At 49.5% G+C, this 22,407-nt stretch overlaps 2 protein-coding genes across 6 annotated transcripts in view; one reads left to right on the top strand and one right to left on the bottom strand.

The window, feature by feature from the left end:
- Positions 1 to 1,845, bottom strand: part of PROX1 (prospero homeobox 1) — a 49,849-nt gene extending 48,004 nt beyond the window's left edge. For 2 of the 5 annotated variants that reach the window (XM_049833406.1, XM_049833412.1), the window contains exons 1-2: positions 1,733 to 1,845; positions 1,358 to 1,479 (exon numbers count right to left, since the gene is read on the bottom strand). The gene's annotated coding sequence lies outside the window, so the exon portion shown is untranslated. The other 3 variants (XM_049833407.1, XM_049833408.1, XM_049833409.1) reach the window with 3 other exon arrangements.
- PTPN14 (protein tyrosine phosphatase non-receptor type 14) overlaps positions 1 to 22,407 on the top strand; it is a 488,901-nt gene that overhangs the window by 247,103 nt on the left and 219,391 nt on the right. The gene's annotated exons all lie outside the window — the stretch shown is intronic.

Below are 22,407 nucleotides of genomic sequence, written 5' to 3'. Positions count from 1 at the left end.
GTTATTTCCGCAGACGGGGCACACGCAGGTGACACTGACCCCGCCGAGAGCTCCGTCCCGCCGCGGCCGCGCCTTCAGACCGGCCGCGGACCCCCCCCCCCCCACCACCACCACCTCCCGCCCCCCGCCCCGGTTATCGCCTCGTTTCCCAGGGCTGACCCCGCCACCCCGGCTCCCTCCGCCACCGCCGGCGGCCGGGCCCCGTCCCGCGTCCCGCGTCCCGCGTCCCGCTCCGCAGCCGCCCCGCCCGGCGCCCGCCCCGCCGCCCCTGCGCGCACCTGCCCGCGCCCCGCGCACCTGCCCGCGCCCCCAGCGGCCCCGCCCCGCCCCGCCAGCCGTCGGGCCGCTGCGGGGCGACCGCGGGGGATGCGCGCAACTTTCTCGCCCCCTCCCCGCAGACACGCGCGGACCTCACGGCGGCCCCGCGGAGCGCCCCGGGTGCCGGGGAGCCGTGCCCCGGCTGCCCGTCGGGCCGCCTGCTCCCGTCGGGCCCCGCATTTTCGGTGCCCCCCCCCCCCCCCCCCCCCTCCCCCGCCCCCCGCCCCATCCCGGGCCGCTCACCCCGAACACAGCCCCGCGCGCCCCCTCCGCGCAGGCCCCACGCCCTCCCCCCCCCCCCCCCCATCCCGCCCCCAGCGCCGTTCCCTCCTGCGCTTTAACTCCGTTTAAACACATGGCAAAGTGCTCCGGGTCACTCAGCCGATAAAGAGAAAAATCAAAAAAGCCAAGAAAGACCTCCATCGAGGGCTGAGAAAAAATGAACACACACACACACACACACACACACCCCCCCGAAGAAAAAACAAACAACCAGCAAACAAACAGAAAGTCCCAATAATCCTAATCTTCTCCCAGATCAAGGCTCTTATCCCGCGCCTTGCATTTGATCTCTTCTCATGTGCTCTCTACCTACCACTCAAATCCCGTTTTCTATACATTTCCACAATTCGCAGCTCGTCCCTCCCTTGGAAACGAAAAAGTAATTGCGAGGATAAGAAGAATAAGAAGAAAAAGTCCCTGCCCTTCCCGGTTTGGGTTAAAAAGGAGAACTAGCGACATGCAAATGACAAGCAAATTGGAAGAGACAAAAAGAAAGGAGCTAGAATAAACAAGACAAAGAGGAGGCTCGGAGGACCGGAGCAGGAGTTTCAAGCAGGGGATGGGGAACTTCGGCGGGGACGGGGGGAGGAGGAAGCTCGGAACAACAAAAAAGAAGGCAAATACTCGCCGCCTGTTCCGTCCCCGCAAAACTGCCCTCCGACCCACGGAAGAAAAGAAAGCCCAGTCCGCAAAAGGTGGCAGCGAGAGCGCGAAGGGGAAGGGGGGAGGATCACCTAACAACGAGCAGGTCACTTACTCTTCAGCCCTGGGCAGGCTCCGGTGAGCGCTCCATCGGGCTCGGCGCTTACAAATCCCGACCGCTTTATCTACCGGGCAATTAAAACTACTCAGCTAATAAAGTCATTGCAATTTTGCCCCCTGGAAAAAGAAGCACAGGTTTGACAACGGTGATCAGTATTTTGCTGGGGATTTCATTCCCCGCCCCCGCCCCCCCCCCCCCCCCTCCTCTCCCCGGACCATTTAAAGCAGCCCAAGCAAGTGCGATTTTTTTTTTTTTTTTTTTTTTTTTTTTTTAGGGGGGGAGGAAAAAAAATAAAAAAAAAAAAAGACCCGAAAAGGCCGGGAAAGCAGGGAGGGACGGAGGGGGCGCGGAGAGGGAGCGGGTACTTACTCCGTGCAAAGGCGACGAAACTGAGCCTCTCTTTTTTTTGCCGGTGGAAAGAGAGAAAGGGAGACACGCACACGCACATGCACACACACACACACGCACACACGCACACAGCCCGCACGCGCCCCGCACACGCACACGCGGACACACGGACACGCGGACGCGCGCGCGCGCGCGCGCAGCCGGCGAGCCCCGCCGCTGATGAATATGATAATCGGGCGAGGGAGGGCGAGTGCGGGCGGGCGGGCAGCGGCCGCGGAGCGGCGCGGAGCGGCGCGGGGGCGGAGTGGCGCGGAGCGGAGAGGAGCGGAGCGGCGCGGCGCGGCGCGGCGCGTGGCGGGCGGCGCGCGGGCGGGCGGGCGGCGGGGCGCGGGGCAGGGCTGGGCTGGGCTGGGCTGGCCGAGCCGAGCGAGCGCTCCGCACCGCCACAAGATTTACTTTAAGACACAGCTGAAGGAAACAGGAAGACTAGACGTCACGCTCGGAGTGACGTGAGCCCGGCCCGGCGCCCAATCGGGAGGCTCCTTGGGACGGACGGGGGGGACGGGGAGAACTTGGCAGGAGCGGGGAGAGAGGAGAGGGGAGGGCGGGGGGGGGGGGGGGCGCGGGGGGGGAGGGGCCGCCCCGCCCCCGCGGGAAGGTGGCGGCGGCCGCGCACCTGCGTGGGGGGACGGAAGGACGGACGGACGGACGGGCAGGGGGGAGGGAGCGCCGGCTGCCGCGGCCCGACGGGGCGTCCCCCCCCCCACCACCACCACCCCCGCGCCTCCGCCGGGCACGGGCGAGGGGCGGACAAAAGCCCCCCCACGCACGGCGGTGGGGGGGGGGGGGTGGGGGAAGAGAAACTTTAGGAAAGTCATCCCCGCCGGGGCGGGGGATGCGCCCCACGCGGGAAAGTTTTCCACGCGGGAAGGCTCCCGCGGAGGAGTGGCGGGGCGCGGGGGCTGCCGCCCCGGGGTGCGCCTCTTCCACGCGTTAAGCATCGGGGCGGCGAAGCGACACCCCGCTCGCGGGCGCTGCCCCCCACGCGGCTCACGAACTTTTCGGAGGAACGGGTCCGCGGCCGCCGGGGTAGCGGCTCTGCCGCGCATCGCGGGGCTGCAAGCGGGAGCCGCCGCGCGGGCCACTTTCCACGCGCGAGGCAGAAACCAAACACGAAACCGAGCATCAGGTTGCGGCGCGTGGAGCAACCGGCGGGGCCGACACACGCGTGTTCGCTGCGGGCGGCGCCGGCCTCGGCCCCGGCCCCCCCGAGCGGCGCGCCCCGAGTTTCGGGCAACTTAAACCCATCCCCAGCTGGGCACAGCCCGCTCCCGGCCGGCTCCGGCGGGAAAACTTCGGGAAAAAAAAAACCCCAAATTTTTGTTGGCGGGGGGGTGGGGGGGGACGACACGGCACACAGCAAAGGAGGATCTTCCCAGCCGGTCCGGGCTGCAATCCGGACCAAAGCCGGCCGGCCGCGCTTTGTCCCGCCGTGAGCGCGAGTTTCCGCGGCGTGGGGCAGGGAGCGCCCGCACCCCCGCCCCCGTGGCCGCGGAGGGTCGCCCGGCCGCTGCCGGCGGAGAGGCGAGGCTTCCCGTAGGAAAACAGCCTTAGGGGGAATAAATTGAGGAGCGGGAATAACGCCCTGCGGAGGGACGGACGGCAGCGGAGCGCTGCAGGGCGCTCGGCGGCAGGTAAGGACGGCGCTGCCTCGCCGGGGCCGTCCGCGCCCGCCCCTCGGGGCTGCCGTCCGGGGCGGCCGGCCCGCCGGGAGAGGGGAGAGCCCGGACGGGGCGCGGGCGGCCCCTGCCAAAACTTGCCCCGCAGCTCCGTGCCGGCGGCGAGGGGCCGGGCCGCGCCTCGCCCCCTGCCCGCCCTGCTGCTCTCGGCGCGGGGAGCCGCTCGCTTCACAGCCGCCCCCCCCCCCCCTTCCCCTTTAAGGATCTGTCTCGCTAGAGGTCCCACGCGTGGGTGCGGGCGGCCCCGCCGCCTCCCGCGGGGCTGGCCGGGCGCGGCAGCCCCTCGGCGGGGCGCGCCGCGAGGTTCTACCCGCCGCGGCCGAAGTTTGGGAGCCGGCGCGGGCAGCAAACCCGCCCCCCCGGGGCCCTGCCCTGCCCGCGGGGGCGAAACGCGTGGCCCCCGGCAGGGGCTCTTCTCCCCGCTGCCCGCCGGCGGGGCCGGACCGGCCGCCGCGTCGGGGCGGTTGGCGGCTCCGCGCTGCCTCCGCGGCGGGGAGCGGGGTCGCTAACGCGGGTGGGTGGGGTGATGTGACAAACCACCCGCCGCGGGTCGCCCAGACGCGCCTCGGGACCGGCCGAAGCGGCCCCGTCGCGCTGCCGGAGCTGCCGCCGGGAAGCTGCTCCCCAGTTAAAAAAAAAAAAAAAAAATAATAAAAAAAATAAATCCCCCTTGCCGCTGCCCCGGCCGGCGGGTCGCGAGGAGATCCAGCCGGTAAACACCCGCCCTAGAGCCCGGCACCGGTGCGGGAGCCGAAGCCTTCCGGGGCCGCCGCGCCCGGCACGTCGGGGCGCAGCGGGCGGCCGTAGCCCCGGCCCGGCGCGGGGCGAGGGGGCCGGGGGGCTGCTTTAACCGCCGCCCGCCCCGGCCCCCCGCGGCAGTGGGAGAGCCCCGCTCCTGGCCGGCCGGCCTCGCGAGCCGAGCCGAGCCGAGCCGAGCCGTGCCGTGCGTTGGCCCGAGGCCCGTCCCGGGGCCGGCGTCGGCCACCTCAGCGCCGTGGGTGACCGCGCATCCCCGGGTACGCTCCGCTGCTACCGCGGTCGTCCCCCAGCCCTGGAGCCGGCCGGCCCCGCAGCGGTGCCCGGTGCCCGTCGCGACCTGCCGGCCCGCGGGAGCCCCTGCCCGCCGGGACGGTTTCGCCGTCAATTGTTTTAACGTGACACCTTCCGAAACGGGGGCGCCGGCCCTCCGCCGCCGGGGAGCGGCGGGGCTGGGGCGGCCGCACGGCGAGCGGCCCCGGCGGCGGGCCGCGCTGCGCTCCGCGGGCGCGGAGTGGGGGGCCCGGCCGGCTCCCTGCTTGTTCTTGCGGGGCTCGGCTTGCCGGGGCGACACGTTCAGCCTCCCGTTGTAGCTGCAGGCGCTGCAGGGGCTGCGGTACAAGGGTGCAGAAGTGTGTCTGGACGCAGGGGGAGATAGGCTAAATTTGGCGGGTGAATGACTCGCTTGAATTCTTTCCTTTTTTTTTTTTTTTTTTTTTTTTTTTCCCTTTAAAGGACACCGGGATACACGTAGAGGTGAAGCCGAATCGTGCAAACACTAATAAATAAATAAATAGCTGCCTCTGACGCTGAGCTCGTCACCACTGGGGCTCGCCACTGTTGATTTACCCCAAAGAGAAACTGGGGCACTGGGAGTGAAGCGATGTCCCCAAGGTCACACGGCAGAGCAGTGGCAGCCAGCCTGGCCCCAGCTATGGGGACCATGTTGCGCAGGCTTCCACCTACCATCCGGCCCCGCTGCCTCGTTTCTGTAGCTGCTTGCAGGTTACCGACCAGCCCCGTGTCCTGCAACTTTTTCAAGTCTAAACATGCCGGCCCTACGACCTGCCACACCAGTAAGCCCAAGTGGCGTGAATGCTCACACAGCCCGCCGTCTTGGGCACGGAGTGCTCCAGACCCTTTCTCCCTTCTAATCCTGGAGGATTCCCAGCCTCTTAAGGAATGCAAGTTGATGTTTCAAAGCTCAGCGGCAAAAGTAATCCCCTATGCGTCACCCAGATTTTAGAGGTGGAAGAAAAGCTCTTCTTCCTCCAGAATTTAATCCCTCAGAAGGGGCCCAGGGGACCCCCATGCCAGCTCCTCGTGGTCAGGATTTGTAGTGAGCGCAGTCGTCCATGGTGCCTTCTCCAGGCCCGGGTGGCTCGGGCAGTGGCAGGGCTGTGGGTGGCTGCGGGGCTGTTTCTGTCCCTTGCTGCTCCCAGTCTCCTGACCGACTGCAAGCGTGGTCCCCGCTAGTGAACTGTCGTAGATTCCAGTCTGTCTTCGAACTCTAGAAGTCCCGGGTCCTTTTCCTGGTAATTAATAGATCATAAGGTAGCCACCAGCTCCTTTTCTTGGTAATTAATAGATTATAAGGTAGTGACACCGTTTACTTTCTGAGTTATGGGCATTTTGGATCCCAACAAAAAGTAATCTATGTTCACAAAGATGGATTCAAAGCCTGGGTGTGCTCAGGTCTGTGGGTTCTCTTCTGCCCCTCTGCCGAACGCTTGGTGTGTGTCACAAACTTCAAAATAATACATTTCCTCCAGATGTGGGGGTTCAGCTGCAAGGTTTGTCCTGTCAGAAATAAATTCCTTCCCCAAATTTTGGTGGCCCTGAAGAGAAAAGGTTTGCTGCAAGTCGACAGCTTTCTGTGCTTGCATTTCTTTCTTTAAGGGGGGGAAAAAACCCAGATGCAAGAAACTTAGGAAAACTTTTGCAGTGTGCCCATGACCATGGGTGATTCCTCTGTCCCTTTGGAGTCTGACAACAAAATTGAAAGTGACAGGGGTATATTGTTGAAACTGCCTTTTCTTTGATCATTTTCCTTGCTGTGTCTGTTCCAACTAAATGAGGGAACGGGGCTACGAATACATAGCAGGTTTTCTTTTTTCTTTTCTTTTTTCTTTTTTTTCCCCCCTTTTTTTCCAGGGGTGGGGAAGGTCCAAGTACTCACGCATAAAAAGAAGAACACCCTGCAACCACAAAGGCCCGATTCTGCTGTAACTTACGCTGGTATGAATTAAAATTAGCTCTACTGATATCAATAAACATCATCAGTGTGTGTGAGAAAGAGGAGAACTGGGTGCCTGATGTGTGTGATCCCTGAATTTAGAGCCTTTCCTCCCTTGCCTTTGCCCTGTCTCCTTTCAAAAAGGAAACGGTTGGAAGAAAATGCCTTTAACCTGGACAGTGAATGCAGCCTAGGTGATTCAGCAGAGGGCAATTTAATTCCAGAACCTGGTATTGATGGAAATAGAATTGTTAAAAAATAAAATAATAAAAAACACCTCAACAACAAAAAACCTCACAACCTCCAGAGAGGAGAAAGTGAACTAAACTAATCCTATTAAACGTGGTAGCATGTTTCTGTGCAGCTCGCTGAGAGATTAAGCACAGGAAAAGGGATAAGTGCTGCTTCAGTTTCACTAAACTAATGTGACAACTTGTCATTGGAAATCTTTACAGCTTGTTAGCAGATGACTAGCTGATTCAGATATGTTTTCTACCATTTCCTTTGTGTCTGGGGGTGGTGTTTTTTCTTTCCTGTTCCTTTCTTATCCATACTGCTTTATTTTGCTTTTTAATCCTTCATGTCTCCTTCAAGTCAAAACATTTAACTTGCTTTAATCAATATTTTGTTTTGAAGATGTCCCTTGACCTTTTGTTTGTGCAAATTAACCTTCAAGGGCACCTCATTCATTCATTAACCTCAGTGGGATGCCGTATCCCTTGTACATGGCATTTTAGGATGCATAAAACATTTATGAATGTTTAGACATATTGCAGTGAATGACTGTGATACTGCTGTGGTTACTACTACTGCTACTATATTAATTTTACTTCCACCTCTTCCTTCCTTCCTTCCTCTCTTTCTTTCTTTTTTGCTTTCTTTCTCTTTCTTCCTCTTTTCTTTTTTCTTTTTTTTTCTTTCTTCTCTTTCTTTCCTTCCTTCTTTCTTTCTTCTTTCTCTTTTCCTTTCTTTCTTCCTTTTTTCCTTTCTTTCTTTTTCTTCTCTTTCTTTCTTTTCTCTGTCTCTCTCTCTTTTTCTTACTTAATATGTTGTTTGTGTGCAAAAGGCATGCAAAATAGCCAGGCTGGGAGAACTTTTAGCATTAGTAATTTCATTTCAAAAGCAGGTGTCTCGATGCTTTAGAAATATGTGCTGAGTCTTAATCTCCTCTCTTCTCCTCTCTTCTCCTCCTTTCTCTCTTTCACTTCCCCCCCCCCCCCCCCCCCCCCCACCGGCAAAGGGATGATCGTTGAGTAAATGGAAAAAAACATTTGACAACATTAAAGGAAGACTGTTTAGAAAAGGAAGGCCCTGCTGAGGTGTAGAGGAAGCCTGTTTATTAACACTGGACACCTCTTATCTCAGGCAGCTCCAGATGGATGTCCCCTTGGTAATTCCCACTCTGTGCCAAGTGGGGTTAAGCAGGGTAACCACCTTGACGTGGGCTGGTGATCACCAGGGGATCAGCGGCTCCTTCAGAGAGAAATTTTAGCAGAAACTTGGGGTGGGGGAGGGAGGGCCATCAGGCTTCAGCATAAAAAGCTTGCACGTGGCCAGATTTACCTTTGTGGCTGTAAATTGCTTGCTGCCTGGGACAGAGCCAGGTTTTGATTGAGAGATAAAGTAGTTCAAATCTGTCAATAATTAACTGTCACTCAATTAAGGCTTTCTTAACAAATTAGCACTTGGTAGCACCTAGGGTGCAGGTTTTTCATGGGAAAAGGCTGATAGAGTGACGTTGGCCATTAAGTTTGCCCACTGAGTATCAGCTAATGTCCTACTCAGTTTAAACACCACTGTGTAAATTTGGTGAATTGGTTCCCAAACCCTATTTCTGCCAGATTGCTTTTAAGATTAACCATTTGCGCCTTCCGGAGCTAAACAAGGTAGGACGGGCTTTGCTAAGAGAGCTATCCCTGATTGATTAGGGTTTCCTGACTGTCAGCTTTGAAGGAGCACCCTGATGTAAACGAGGCTGTAGGTTTGATTTACAGAAATCGGGGGGAGCCCCCCCTAAAACCCTGTAGGTCCATGGGGACGGATGGAGCAGAGTTACATAGTCTGCCTCCCGTGTAAGCTGCTGTGATGTCTTTCTGTCTCACACAGGACCTCGCTTTTCCCAGCCTGCCCTTCCCACTGGGTTGGTGGGAAGGTTAAAAGGGAAAACATTTCCACCCACTTTATCCCACGGGGAAATTCTCACTCAAGCAGCTGCTGCCAGTCTGTGACCTCTTGTCACGTCCAACCTGACGTGGCCCTGGGTACCTGGCTTCACCAGGGTTTGTCAGGTCAACTGCATTTCCAGAAACATTGCAAAGCTCCGTATTTGTGTCTCTCTCCCAGATTCCTGGAAGAATCCTTCTGTGGCGGTAGAGGTAGCGGTGGTGGTTCTCCGGTAGCAGACATTTTGCCAGTTCCCTTTCATCCCTCTCCGAACTAGCAAGGCTGTGGGTACATCATCCCACTCTTCCTCTTAATTCTCCATTCAGAAATTGTAAGTGAATGTCAGATGTCAGCCAGATCCAGCAGAGCCATCCCAGTTACATCAGCTGGTGCTCTGGCCCCGTGTTTGTGCGCACTGCTGGATCAACGCTGCTGGGACGGGCATTCCCCTGGTACATTAATTCACAGCAAACCGCAGACTGTGGAAGTGGTGATCGTTTGTCACATCGACCCTGCTGAGGAGGAATCTGTCTCTCGCGAGTCAGAAAACCCTTTGCTCTCCGTTGTCATCTAATTCTCCTGGTGTCACACGCAGTTGCACCTCCAGGAGGTGTAATTGCCAAGTCTGTTTAGAAGTCAAATGCAAAACTCTGGCAAATGCAGGTTCTGATTCACGCTATTACAGGAAGGGCTTCGAGGTGGAAGCTGATTTTAGCTTCAACTCTGATCCGTTCCTCTGATACAGGTTTATGCTCAGTATGGGTTTGGTTAAATCAGTCACTGCTTATCTCGCTGAATAGTTTTCCGTCTCTTTTGAGCAAAGCATGCCTTACCTGCAGTGTGGGCCAAAGCAATGCTGGACAAGAGTTTAAAAACAAAATTTGGGAAGCTTTCCAGGTTGTTCTTTTTGAATGAAGACCTTGGGGATGCACACTGTTGTCTTGTACAAGAACTAATCCCGATGCAGCTTTCTTTCTATTAATCATATCGGAAGAGCTGCCAGAGAGGGACAGCTCTTAGCCAGCACCACCCTACCGTGGTTCAAAGATCTGAACTGTTTCAGCAACCTCCATGTGGAGTGGTTAAAAGCACGTTAAAAAATACTTTGTGTAGCCCTGTCCTAGTACTTGCATTAAAAGTCTTAAGAAGTTTAAAATCATAAAGCAGGAGAAAAGGAAGCACATTTGATAGTTTTAAACTGTACCCTACCCTGCTGAATAATCAAAGCTGGTATTGAACAGGAAATGTAGTTTAATTTTACAGACTTACGTTCTTTTGATTGGTTAATGTTTTTAAGAATGAGGGAGGTATTTCTGTAGAGGGATTATGACCTGGGGAAAACAATTTTGATTGTTTTTTTTTGGTGCACTGAATTAATTTAATTTTATATGATATAGCAACAGTTTTAAGAATCCATCTTTTGTAATGAAAAGTCATTGCCGTTATCTGAACAATGCATACGATCTGTCACCTCTAAGGACTCAGTCCTGCAAGGCACTGAGGGACAACTTTTTCCGGGGCAGAGAGGCATCTAATAGCATTTCAAAGCAGTTGCAGGTGCTATACTATTAATTTTAATAGGACATCCAGGTGCCTGGATGGTTTTGTAAGGTCCTGAATAAGCCAGTAGATTTAGGAGCCTAAAGCAGAGCATAGGCTGACTTTAGGTGTCTATGTACAAAACTGCCATCGTGGATCATCCAGCTCAGGAGACACGAGGTGCTACAGCGCTGTTTCTGTGCTTGCCAGAGCCATCCCTCAGCGAGCAGCTACGTGCAGGAGTATCTAGGAATCGTTCAGGAGCCAGCGCACAGGCTTTGCTCATGCCTAAGGCCTCCAGCAAAACCCCACCCAGCACTGCTTTCTTTGCAAGATGTCCTCATGGTGGTGTCAGTTCCCATCTTTCATAGGATAGCCTACAAGTAGGGAGTCTCTCCTAGAGGTGGGAAGTTTGCGTTTAACACTTTCCTCGTCCCAAAGTCGTGTAAAGTCATGGCTCTCTTCTCTCTAAAAAGTGCGCTGGCCACCAGGCTGTGGGTGGGATGGGATCATTCTTGCCCCTCTTTTGGGGCTTTTATCCCACTGCAGAAAGGAACCAAACTATCACAGGGTCAAGAGGAGAGGAAACGAGTGAGCTTGACTTTGTGAAAGGTGCTTAAAACAAGAACCTGGGAGGGGGCAGTGGTCTGCTTCCAGGATTGTATACTTTACCTATCTATAATGGCTCTGTAATGCAAAATACATCACTGGCCCAGGGAGGAGGGCCTGGGAGTCCCTTAGCCCAGGGGATGGTGCATGGCACTGGGGCGTGCGCTGCACGCTGACCCTCTTTCTGGCCTCAGCAATCTGTGAGCCTCTCCGTAATGCTGCACAGCTTCGCTGGAGTGGATGGAGAGTGTCGCAGCAATTAACATGAAGGCACTAACATCTCTTATGGATTTTAGCCTTGAGTAGCTGAATCATTAGGTACCTACACAATGTAAAAAATTCATCCCAGAGTGCCCTAAGCTCCCACTGAAGTTACTGTGCTCACACTCGGCAGCATCAGGGCCAAAAAAATGTAGGTGCCTTTTTCTGGAAAGGAAATACATCCCTGACATAAAGGTCAAATGGCATTTATAACAACATTAATAATTGCAGAGCATCGTGCTATTGAATTCTAGGAACGATTAGACCTGTTTGGCAATACTGTTTAGTTGCTTTTACAACAGAAATATGCTGTTTACCTCCTGAGAGATTCATAAGGAAAAAAATCCAGTCTATATCAATCAGTAAGATATTTTCCTTACCAGAGATATTGATTTAAATATTGACTTCGCTGCTGGAGGGTTATTTCACTCCATGCTGCAGATTCTCATTGTCAAGTGACATGTGTTTTATGTACTAATAAAAATGTGATTTCTGGCCCAGTAATCTTATCTGGATGATTCTGACTTTTTGTGTTCGGTTTGGTCTGCAGCAGTTGTCCTTTCTAAAATTGAGTACTTATTTTCTTCTGAGTGTCAATGCACTTCGCTCCATGTGAATTACTCGCAACTAAGATCAAAACAAACAAACGTTAAACCCCCCCCCCCCCCCCATAGCCCCTTTGTCCTATTAGTTCGTTTTCCTTTCAATCTTTCAGCAATGGGTTTAGGCTCTGCAAGACAGTAGTTCTTTATTTAGCAACAGAAAAGGTGCCGCTGCAGAACCTGTTACAGCTTGTCAGAAAACCAGCCCGAGTGTGTTCTGGGACAAGGACTGTCTTTTTATTGCTGGGTTATACAACAGCTCTCATGTTGGCTTGCTGACCCCGCTCAGGCCTGGCGATAGTAATAACGACAGCAATAGCTTATGCCACCGAGCAGCAACCCAATGCTCAGGAGTGGTGCGTAGCTCCCATCACAGGCCAGAGGTGCCAGCTCGCCCTTGTGCAAAGTACCAGCCCGGGAGGAAGGAAACCCAAAGAGTAAAAATCCCAACCCCCTGTAGCCTCCAACTTAGAGACATGATGAATTATTTCACTGGAGCATTCTATCCATGAAGCAGGGGATATTGCTGAACAGTTTCACTGATGCTAAAATTCTTGTTCCTGGACAGCCGGTCCTCCCCGCGGAGCCTGGACCCACGCGTGTGTGTAGCATTGCGCACTCGGAACGAAACCGCTCCGGAGGGCAGCCGGGTGTGCTGCTGCCATGCTGCTCAGTGGCACCGAGGTCCCGTGGGACTGGGAGCACGAGGTGGCGGATAACAACCTGAATGCTTGTGGTCCATCCCTCTTTCTCTTACGCACCGTTGGGACAAGGTGAGAATGTGAGGCAATGGTAACACTCACGCATCAGCTCTTTGGCCTCTTCAGGAATCACCCCAGCTCCCTGCGAGTGGGATAACAAGAAAATAGAATAATTTTCAGAGGGGAATCGCATGCAAAAGATTGCTTCTGGTCTGAAATTCCTAAGGTCAGCTATACTCGTAGCTTCAGGGCACTAGCATCGTCCCATTCGCAGCAGAGGACCACTGGTACCTGCATGCAGGAAGATGGGCTTTGTCTGGGAAAAGTATCCCTGTAAATCTTTCCCTTGGGAATGCTGATATTTCAGAAAATACCTATGGATCCAAGGCTTTTGCTCAGCTCTTAACCTGCCAGGACAGTAAGAGGGGCAGAGACATACCCTCCTGGAGGTTATCTGCAGCCAAGAAGGGGCAAAGCTGGCAGAACAGCAAACTGCAGACCCCGTTAGTAGAGCACTTGTCTGCCTCGCCTCTGCTAACGGGGTTCTGTGGTGCTGTGACTAGAAACTGTTTATTTTGGAAGAAACAGGGACAAAGAGGGCTTTGGGTCACTTGCAGATTTTTTTTCCTGGAGTGAATTTACAACAAACATGGGAACTGGAACTACGGTGTAAATTCACCTTACATTTTACTGGAGGTTACTTAGCTTAGTTATATCCCTTTCTGTCTACTTGCACATGAAGAATTTGCCTCTTTTTTTGACCACAATGTTTTAACTGAAATTTTGGGGTAAACAAACATGCCAAGTCTTTATTAACCCCAGCAGTGTAATTTCTCATTACAAGACTCTGATTCAGAGGAAACAGCGCTGCTAAAACAGCTACCGAGTCCCAGCAAAAATGACAGTTTTCCTCAATCAGTTCCTTTTGTGACCTTGATCTGAACCTTAATCTGTTTTAGCAAAATTCTTTTTATTAGCCATTCATACTTAATCATACTGCTAATTTTCCTGTTTTTAAACTATCAATTTAAGGCTGCTTTTTCATGTAACTAATCAAGGCTGATGTATGTTATTTTGGCTATGATTTCTAATAATTATTCTTAAGAGTTTTTTAAGTCTGCGTTCTCCATAGATAACTGTCAAAATTGTAGAGAGGGGCAGAATGGCTTGTTTCTGTGATATTGCACATACAAGTCCGCTTTCTTATCTTTAGTGAAAATAACCATTATGAACATTATATAGGGAATCTGAGCCTCATCTTCTTTTCTTTCCTTACATCAGCAGTTGCTTTTCATTAGTATTATTATTGCAGACAAGCATCATTGGAGGGAAGAAGCGTTTTCAGGATCAGGCTCCATTTGAGATATTTAGAAGAAAAAAATAAACATAAACTTGCAGCTGTCTCTCAAAGATTGTAAACTGTTGTAGCTAGTGACTAGTGGTTTTTCTTTGCCTATGATATTAAAGAACAGATTGTGTTACTATACTTATCTCTACCTTTACAAACAAATACACCAGGAAAATATGTCGAGCAGAAGAAATCACGCTTGTTGTCAAATGCTTAGCTACGCTGACTACAGGTTTTTGTACTTTTTGGCAAAAGCTTCAAAACATATTGTGGCTTGGTTAAGCTCCGAATTCTTTACAGTGTAAAAGGAGCCTTTTTGTGTCTGTAGTACGCACTCGGCTCTCCACCGAAGGCAGCAGTTCGCTGCTGTTATTTGTCATTCGTACGGCTGCCGCAGAGAGATCGCAACCCCTTGTCCTGGGCTTTGTACCCACCAGAGACGCTTCTTCCCCCACCGAACTGATTAACATCACGGCAGGGCTATGATCTTAAAAGGCTGGCACTTCTGATTAGGTTTTTGTTGAAGTTTGAGGAGTTGACTGAGTACCAAGGGCTTTGTGCGTGTGCAGCGGGGTGGTTGCAGGGGGTAGGATACATCCCCCCCATTTAGAGGTGCCATTGGAGCCGCACTTGGGGAGAAACTTCACAAGCTTTTCCAGCCTAAACCTCGCGCTCTGTGCTCAATGGGACTTTGTCAAGTGACACGCTAACATTTTGTTTGGGAGCGAAGTAGATTTCTTAATTGCAAGTGAACTAAGTCTGACAGATAGGCTTTTCTACCCTGAAGAGGGAGGAAAGCCAGAAACTTGGGGGGTTTGTCGGGGGGTGTTTTGTGGAAGATGCTCAGATGTCTTGGTAATGGGTTCCTGTGCCAGATGGAAGGCAATCGCTGGAAGAGCAGATGAACAAAGACTCTTCACAATCTTTTTCCTTAATTAAATCCTTCTTTCTGTAAAAGTGCAATGTTTTCCCCACCAAATTGAAAGGATTGCCATATATGATTGTTTAAAAAGCTACAGGTTAATTGTGTTATATGTGTCTGTAGAAAAATTAATGCTATATGCAAAAATGGATGAAAATGCTCAAATAGCCCGTTAATTAACTCAGCCCTATAGTTAGCAGGGTTGGCAGTAGAGGAAAGAATAATGCCTTTTCAATCCAAAACCTTCCCTCCCTCCCCATCCGTTTTATCTCTTCTTGTCACTTCCTATTAGCTGATCATGACATCTTATCTTTTTCCTGAAGGGTGGGCCAGAAGATTACTTTGGAGCTCATGTAAGTGACACTCCAAGGAATGGCTGGCAGCGGGTTCAGCGGCCCCGGCCCCTGGAGCCGCAGGATGTCATCCCTGTGACATGCCTGGAAACCCCAGCTCATCCCTCAACTGTCCGGTTACAGCAGCATCTCCGTCATGTTGCACTTCAAGTCTGTCACAGGCATGGGTTCACGCTCCTCACCCGGGAACCCTTCTCTTTTTTGCTGAGGACCGTATTTTTATTTTTAACGCAGAGTCCTTCACATCAGTGGCAGTGAGGGTTTCTTTTGCAAGATGGCATTCCGCCACAGGAGGGGTTGGCTGGGGATCATACACCAAATGCACACACATGTGCTAAGAGAGGAGCTCTGCATGAAAGCCACCTAAACAGCCACCTAAACATAAATTTGAAATTTATTTCTTTTTCAGTGATTTTGAAAGGTCTCGGGCCAGTAGCTCTGGACACCAGCTCCGGTCTCTGCGCTTTCTCTTTCACGTCACTCTGTGGGAAGCAGTTTTTGGGAGACCTCTGCCTGCCTGGAGGTGTGGGGCTGTCCCGGCAGCTTTGCCCCACGCCAGCCACCCGGTTGCTGGAGCCCAGGACGCTCCTCGTGGGGGGACACAGCCAGAGCGCTCCCACCAGCTGTAGCCAGACATTATGGCTCATGCTGGAGGGACTCACTGCCGGCACCGTAATTGCAGGCTAGCTAGATTTTTGCTGTGGTATTACAAATTCCCCCAGGGAAGCCCACAACTATGACCATTTACATGGTAACATGTCAGGCATGAGTCATTTTCTTCTCTCTCTCTCTCTCTGTCTCTGTTTCTCCCTCACACACACACACACGCTCACATATGCGAGCACAAATCAACAAACTGGTAAATAAAATTTAAATGAGGCTTTAGTGCATTTTCAGCCCTCTTTTTCTGGCTGAGTGTACAGTTTGATGTACCTTTTTTTTTGTTGCTATAAAATGTAGCGCAAAATGTGTGGGCCATGTGAATGTTGATACTGGAATGATGACTTTTGCATCTTCTGCTTCGTATTATGTTTTTTTACCGGGCTACCTTTAAGAGTCCTTTAACTAAAAAATTAGTCAGGAAAATGAATCCTTAAAAACCAAATCTTTTTCAATATAATAAAACAGGAAACTTGCAAAGTGAGTGACAGGGCCACTGTTTAAGAAGTTTTTTCACCTGACTCTCCTTCATTAATGCTCCTGCTCTGCTAAGCTTCTTGCTGCCCTTTTCCTATACATCCGAATAAATGCAATGTGTGTAGTCTCATTTTATTGTACTGGCTACATAATCGTAATTCACATGAGTAAGTAAGTACTTGCAGGTTTGGTGTTCTTGGATCTGAATTCTTCTGTGAAGCAACTTTCTCATGTACTCTGAAATGTTCAGTTTGGTGCTTTTATTTTTTTAAAAAAAGAGCGTCCGCTAAAAGAAAGTTAGGAATGTCGCTGCGAAGTTGTGGGGTGCCTGAATGAAGGTTGCTTTTACAAGACAAATATGGCAGGTTTGTGCATGCGTCCTGATTGTCTGAGCAATATCCCGCAGGGGATCACTGCTGAACCACACACTCTGTCTTAAGCGGGAACGGATTTGATTGCCCCCCTCTCCTCCGCTTTTGTCACTCTTTCTCCAGCACAACGCATGAGACAGGGTTTGTGAAACCAGTGCTGTGTTGTCACCTAACAGGCAGGGTGAAAGGGCAGTACCGTAAAACGTAGCTCAGCTCAGGTGATCCTGGAGAGTGTCAAAATGGAGGTTGTAGGTGGAGTAAAAAGCAGGTAAATTTGTGTACCGCAGCGGGTGTCCAGGTGAAAATTCTGGATGCGGTGACCAGATCTGTGTGGCCAAATGTGTGCCGAAGACACCGCCGGGAATATGTGACTATGAGTTTGGTGGCGAGGCCTCAGGTTTTGCATTTTGTTAGATTTACGTTTGTGGAGTGAGCAGAGGTTGAATAATTTATGGTGGTGACCACTTAGATACCATATGTCATGTTTTTTTTAAAGCAGTATGGTTTTTTTAATACACAAAAGGGAACAGACACTGGAGCTGAACTTTCTTCATTTTATTCAAGAAAAGAATACTTAAAAATGCTTGGAGTAAAGGGCCCCCTTTCTATACACTTTGAATCTGCACTAAACTTGACTAGTCAGCATCACTCTGTCTTTCCAATGAAAAATAAATCCAGAATGATTGCACAGTATCGCACACAAGAAGAAACAAGACTTTTACACCGGTCTCAGTAAGACAGCATGCTTTAGTGTAGTTGTAAAGTTTAGTGAAAGCGTATTTCTGTCCATTGTTTAAAAATGCATATTTAAATAAATAACCACTCAATTCCCATCCAACAGTATATAAACGGTAGTCTTGATGTCACAGGCAAATTTTTGTAGGTGGTCCCACTGTTGTTTCTGGGACATTACATTGGAAATATTCTACTGTGTATTTTATTTTGCTGTGAGAAAAATGAAATCCTTGCATACTAGGAGTTCACATGTCTCTTTAAGTCTTAAAATATGTTAATTTTACATGCCAAAGTCTTAAGAAGTGTTTGACTGCCCATGGCTTTTGTGTGCATCTCCAGATGGCAGATGCCATTTTGTGTTTCACATTAATTGAGTAAATTTCCTTGCTCTTTGTACATATTGCAGAGGAAGCCATTCTCTGCTTTCAATAGGACAGAACAGCTCTTTGGCATCAAATCCTTCTGGTCTGGTGGTACTAAAACTGTTTTAAGGTGGAATTCTGAGAACAAGCTGTTGGCAATACAGATTTCCTCTACTGTAGATGAAAGTCAGACGTTTAACAGTTATCTTAGAAATATCTTGAGGGTTTTTCCTGGGAATTGTGAAACAAACCAGTTAGGATAACCTCAGGGGCTGAAGACATAAGATACATGTTTTTTCAATATTCATTTAGCTAAAGGAAAAAAAAAAATCTTTCATCTTGGAGGGCACTGTTTTTCATTCATTTTTTTTGCCAGTTTTGTTTTTTCCCCTCTCACTTTCTAGATATTAAAAAAAAAAAAAAAAGTCTCGGGGCCTTTAAAATACTTTACTTTGTCCAAACATTAGTGTAGCTGTAGAAATTTGCAGTACTGCTTTTTTGGGCACAAACAGCGAAAGAGGTTTTGGTGGGGCCGTCACAAGGAACACCTGAGGTGCCATACGATACTGGCCGGTGCTGGGAAGCAGTGACGGCCGCCCCGCCGCCGGCACCGGGCACCCTCGCGTGTCTCCCCCAGCACAAAACCCATGGGGTCCCTGCCGCGCCGAGCCCAGTGGAGCACCGCTCGCCTGAGCCGCCCACCAGCCTGCCCTGAGGTACCTCATACGAGGGCTTTTTTAAGTTCGAAAGCTGTGGTACTGAGGATAAAAAGGCATAGAAGTTGTACAGCTAAGCATGCCCTAAATCCAGATTAATTTCTATATGGACGTTATAGTATTTATAAATGTTAGGTGTTTGTGAGAAGGAGAATTTATGCACAGCAGTGCTTTAGAAGTGGCTTAACATGTTTTTACACCGAGATAAAATGAGTCCAGCAATGAGAGTTTAAATAACCCTTTTAAATTTTTTTCTGTATGTTCACTCTCACAAACTCCCTGTAGAAGGGAGGCAAAACAAATATCCTGTCTGTTTGAAAAAGAATATAGAAGACAGAAGTTAATGCTCATCAAAGCAACCAAGATTATATGTCATGTTATTAATCAGATTTTTATCATGGTAAGTGGTGTCCAGATATAGTTGAAGTGGGCAGTGTACATAATAACATAATTATGGGTGTTATAGTGACGTAACAGCAGCAGGAGCTCGGCTCCTGACTCCTTTGTTTTCCATTCACACCCACCATGATCCACTGCTATATTTAGTTGTTTTTCACAGTGCTACCTAATACTGTCATCCCAAGTGGTTTTTTTTAAGTAAAAAAATAAAGATAAGACCATATTGATTTTCCATGGAAGCCCGAACACTGGAATCTTTTCTTGCAGATGCTAATTCAAACCAAGGGGAGGGAGGGGGGGGTTTGTTTTGGGTTTTTTTCGTAGATTATTGTCATCTTTTGTGTGTGAAATGCAATTGCAGTCAGGGCAGAGTGGCAGCTGGTGGGAACCGTCCCAGTTCCGCTGCCTTCTGCGGGCTGGGACTATCTGTGTCGGCTGAGGAGCTGCTCCAGACAATTTAAGGCAAGCTCGTGGAGCGTGAAAGAACTGAGATTATTATATAACTAAGTGGTGTTTGGGGATTTAAATAAAGGAAGTTTTGACTGCTGAATTGCTGTACTTTAACAGTTCTCAGTCTATCATTTTTGGCACAGCTTGTTTGCATGGGCTTTGCAGTTCCAAAGACACCTGAAAAACACGTGTGTGCTTCTCAGGTAGCGCTGGCATGGCGTAGGGCAGTGAAGCTCAGACCCAGGGAGGCGCTTGCAGCAGGCGGTGTTGCATTCTGCTGACACCCCCTCGAAACCTAACTTCCCATGCCCAGAAGTTAGGCATTGTGATTCTCCCAAAAGAAAAGATCTCATTTTCAAAATACAGCTTTTGTGGTGAGATATACCTGCTGTGGTGAACTAATTATTGGTATGTGGGGCTGCGTGACACCTGTGGGCATTTTGCTTTGGGCCACAACAAGAAAAAAAGAGGTTTAATGCATCACCGAGCACCGTTTTTTCCATCTATGTCCTTGCTATCACAGAACTGGCTCCTGAATTAAAGCAACGGCTTTGTCAAACACCACCAAATCAAGCGCGCTGTGAGTGAAGCTTGCAATGTGAACATCAGAAATGTCTTCTGTGTTTAGCAGTATAGGAAAGTGTGATGCTGTTATAAAGAAAAAAAACGCTCTCGGGAGTCCCAGACTAGATGAAGCCACAAGTCCAAGAGCCCTGGAAGGATGTTGCTTGCCAGCTTTACAATAGGTTTATTCAGCAGGAGTCAGCAGGGTTGCCTATCTGTGTTCCTATAGTCAAAGCTCATTCATTCTGTGCAACATAGGTCAGCTCTGGTGCAACTATTGATATCTGTAGAGCACTTGCCCTACTGCTGTGATTTAAAAAAAAAAAAAAATCAGCACTGTAGTTACAAAGCATTACTGGACGCCTCTATGTTGTATTTATTGCAACATCACAGCTCCCTCTTTCTTTAGTTGAGTACATATACTACGTCTTACACAAAGCAGTGTGAACACGTAAACAAAAATGGAGAGGGGGTCTGTATAGGAAGAGCTTTCAAAAATTATACCTTCTTCCCAAGATATTTTAAAAAGTGTTTTAACAGCAGACAAACAAATCTCCTCTTCCCAGTCTCAGTTTCATTCTTTGCATAAATTCAATGACACTGCACTGAGGATCCAGGTCATTCAATATTTATTTTTATTTTAAATGACTGCAGAATAAATAAAACACTGTCTGTCCTTGCCCTCTTCTGATCACCCCAGCTCTGTGTAGAAAAGTGGTCGCAGTATACCACCAAGTCCCTGTGTACTTGGGTATGTTTTGGAACTGCCCACAATGGTCCGCTGCAGTTTTTGAGAGAGAGGTGAATGCCAAGGGGAGCTGCCTGGACTGAAGCTGCGAAGGTGCAAGACAAGAGGATCACCTGTAGCCGGCCACATAGAAGGCAACTAATACATCGAATAAGAGTAGCACAGACAACTGATCTTTGTCTACTGCCAAGACAAGCACTTCTGCTAATGAGATCAATGCAGTCTTCCATATCTAATAAGGCTTATGCTCAGCTTGATGAAGGTGAAGACAGAAATTCTTAAAAAGCCCAATTTTAATAGCTGTGTTCAAGCAGAACTCCCTTTTGCCTCATCAGGCAATGCAAAAGGCTTAGAGCACAAGGCAGGAGATCAGGATCTTGGACAGAGGAATGCTTTTCATCACTTTGCATGGCATATGGCAGACCACTGCCTCAGTTTCCCTGACTTCATAGTGTTGCTTTCTTTCCCCAAAAGGAGTTGTCTGACTGAATTCAGAAGCATGAGGTTCTCGTATGCCACAGTGCTTAAAGCCAGAGCAATGCCTATAAATATGTAAATGAGAGTTTTGCTTTATCCTGGGAAGAGCTGGAACTTTCCTCAGGAGACTTTCTCTGACTTCAGGACTGGTTTCAGTAAGTATCCTTGGCAATGCAAAATGGAAGTGCATGAATAAATGAATTGGAAGTTGTACATGGAGCTCCTGCCACTCCCCAAATACCTTTCCAAGCTCTGAATGCAACACAGATTTTAATCATGGAGCAACAGATGATTGATGGATGATTAATAGCTAATTTGTGAGATTCATTTAACTTCATTTTACTTATACACCGTATGTAGAATTAGTTAAGGCTTGTACAGGAAAGGAAGTGATGAGCCATTGTTCCCATTAAATTATAATGACAGCCTTCCTCATCACTGTATATTTATTATGTAAGAAAAGGAAATGTCTAGTAAAAATCTGTATAGGTTAATAACACCTTCATAATATAGTCCCTCTTTTCTATTGACTTGAATAGCCCTCCTACTGACTTTTACTGGATTATTAGAGTTAATTACATCAATTGCAATATAATTGATTCTTAAATACTATGTAGGAGCCTCATACAATTATGGAAAAACAAAAGTCATCTAGACATCTCCGATCAGAAAAGATTTGGAATTCCTGCACATTTAATTCCTGATAATCACCAGTCAGTTTGGACATTAAGATTGCAGGGTTTCTTGTTTTCTTTCTGTTAGGTTTTGACAGAATTGATAGTTTTACAACATTTAACTCAGTGTGCATGGAAATATAAGATTAAAGAGACGAATGTAATTTGCTAAAATTGTTACTTCATCTCCTAAAAGTGAAATGTATTACCTGCCTGTCTCTATTAAAATACAACTTACGCTCACACATGCATGCTCAAGAGAGAAAAAAAAAACAACCAGAAATATGTATTTATCATTCAAGGTTGAAGTCCTTTATCCACAGGTGCAAGCGTTCCTACAGATCTTGCTTGCTGAAGTCACCAAGGGCCTTCAATGTAATGACATGAAGCAGAGCTGAACACTGATCTCCAGAGGGTAGAAGATCTATGCATTATTTCACTGAGTAACTTTGACATAAAAACGGTTTCTAAAGGATGGTCCTGTATTCCAGATAAAGATTACAGACCATTCAAAAGAAGGTGCTTTAAGATAAACCCTCTGAGGCACGCTACAACATTATTAAGCAGCAGTTCAACTTTAAAGCCAGTCAGACATAACATTTTTTGTGAGTCTGTTTTTGGTCAGAGTCCCCTGTGGTACCCATGTAGGGGATGTTAGTCATTTTATTTTTTTTTTTTTAAGCTGGCTTTGTTACGTTTCTCCAGTGGCCTTCTAGGAGCCGTGTGGTGTTTTGTGAGAGTGAGTTTGCTTTGTGTTTGTGGCTAGATTGTGCAGCTAAAGTCTTCACAAGGTAAATTCAACACCCTTCATGTTGCTCCATTAAATGTCCTCAA

The sequence above is a fragment of the Accipiter gentilis genome, chromosome 30, assembly GCF_929443795.1.
Source record: "Accipiter gentilis chromosome 30, bAccGen1.1, whole genome shotgun sequence".
NCBI lineage: Eukaryota > Metazoa > Chordata > Aves > Accipitriformes > Accipitridae > Astur > Astur gentilis.
Note: the sequence above shows the minus strand (reverse complement) of the source record. Positions and strands in the feature narration are given on the sequence as shown.